The following is a 2,500-nucleotide window of genomic DNA, read 5'->3' on the forward strand; positions in this document are numbered from 1 at the left end:
CGAGAGAGGTTTAGAGGGTCTGGTGACGGGGAGGATGAGAGGGTGGTGGAGGGGGAGGGTGTGGGTGGAGGGGGAGTGGAGGGGAGTGGAGGGGGAGTGGAGGGGGAGAGAGGGGGTGGAGGGGAGAGGGAGGGGGTGGAGGGGGGAGAGAGGGGGTGAAGGGGGAGAAAGAGGGGACGGAGAGGGAGAGAAAGGGGGTGGAGGGAGAGAGAGAGGGGGTGGTGGGGGAGACAGAGGGGGGTGTAGGGGGAGATGGGGGAGATGGAAGGGGGAGAGAAAGGAGATAGAGAGAGAGAGAGGGGGAGATGGAGAGGGTGGGGTAGAGAGAGGGGTGGGAGGGAGAGAGGGGGTGGAGAGGAGAGAGAGGGTGTGGGGGAGGAGAGAAGGAGAGAGAGGGGGATATGGAGGGAGAGAGAGATTGGGAGATGGAGGGAGTGGGGGGAGAGAGGAGGGGGAGGAGAGAGAGAGGGGGTGGAGGGATGAATGAGGTGGAAGGTGAGTGGTGGGGATAGGGGGGATGGAGGGAGAGAGAGAGAATGAGAGGAAAAATAGGATGGGTCGAGGAAAGGGACAGACAGACAGACAGAGAAACAAGGCACAAAAAAGGAGAACTGAGAATGTCAGAATGTCAAACGGCCCCCAGTGTCGTCGGGAGGGAGAAGTTAAAGCAGAAATGTCTCTGTTGGGAAGTATTTCAAAGCATGACAGACAAATGATAGATAAATACAGTTTGAGAAAAGGCTGTCAGTCTGGAAGGGATTTTAACCCTTTCGTAATCCACACACGTTTTATGCAATTGGGTAAAGGTGTAATAATTCATGGAAAAATAAATAGACAGGTAAATAAATCACACGTGTATATAATGGTCATAATAATATACAGTAAATAACTTTTAAGAGCAAAACATAAAGACTAAAATTAAGGGAAACAAATTATGATATATCCATAAAAAATCAAAAGAAGTTGGAAATGAATAGTTACAATGATAAAGACGAGACTAGAGAATACATGATAATTAGTTAAGAACTCGGGTGAAGTCAAGGAAGGAAGAAGGATAAGAGAAGGAAAGAGGACAGCTATTTGTTAACCATTAGTCATTACTTATTCCTCATTCATGTTTTAATGGCTGTTCTGACTACCAAATGCAAATGTATGACGAGTAATGAATCATAACACAAACACAGACAGACAAACAAACAAATATATGTTTATATATATATATATATATATATATATATATATATATACATATCCACATATATGTATATATATATATATATATATATATATATATATATATATATATATATATATATATATGTGAATATATATACATATATATGTATTCTTACACAATAAATGTAAAGAATAAAAAATATTATTATGACCAGATCAGTCTTATTCCAAACAGACTTTTATGTCTGTATCTTTAATATCAACTTCATTGTATAATAGATTACATGAAGAGCTTGCTTATTAGCGAAACAAATGATTTGCTCAAGGGTCTTCAATTCTATAACAGAAGGAATTATATATGTAGTCAATTCAAAAGCAGTATAAAATTTGTTCCTATGTGTCTGGGTTAAGAAGGACAGGATTTCGAATGACTCGGAGAGACATGCGAGGTAAGTTGAGTCAAAACTCAGCTAATATTTCAAAAAATCTCCCGGATACACAGAGAGATGTTTCAATGTCTCAAAGAGAGAATGTTACCTTCTGCTCGCATTCATCTGAAATATTTAATCTTTTTAGTTCAACACTTTCATAAAACCAGCCAGGCTTTTCATCAGTTTTAAACCTTCTCATAACCGGCCAGAGGTTCACGCCTTGACGCAGGGTTGTCAACTAACCCTCTTGTTCGAACTTGCGGGAAACCTTCGCTCGATAAGGCTTTTACCTTTCCATGAAGATGCCACATGGGTTTGATCCTCGTACATTTATTACTAAAAATGATACGAGATTAAGAGAGTAAATAAGTTAAATTTTTATTTATTTATTTATCTGTTGTTATTATTTTGTGTGTGTGCGTGTGTGTGTGTATCTGTGTGTGCGTGCGTGCGTGTTTGTGTGTGCGTTCGTGCGTGCGTGTGTGTGTGTGTGTGTGTGTGTGTGTGTGTGTGTGTGTGCGTGCGTGCGTGCGTGCGTGCGTGCGTGCGTGCGTGCGTGCGTGTGTGTGTGTGTTCGTACATATTTGTATTTATGTGTGCGTGCGTCCGTGCGCGCGCGTGTGTGTGTGTGTGTGCACATACTGTCAGCAGATACAAATATATTCTTATATATATATATATTTACATGCATAAATGCGCATGAATATATAGGCGGATTCATATGGGCACAAAAGTGTTCATTGGTAATATTTATTGAGATTTTCACAAACGCCCTGCAGACTTTGATCACTTTCAGAAACTCGAAAACTTGAGAAATCCCAACAGAGAATAAAAAAGTAAAAAAAAAAAAAAAAAAAAAAAAAAAGTCTTTCAACACGTCTGAGCAATGACAT

The sequence above is a fragment of the Penaeus chinensis genome, chromosome 11 (assembly GCF_019202785.1).
Source record: "Penaeus chinensis breed Huanghai No. 1 chromosome 11, ASM1920278v2, whole genome shotgun sequence".
NCBI lineage: Eukaryota > Metazoa > Arthropoda > Malacostraca > Decapoda > Penaeidae > Penaeus > Penaeus chinensis.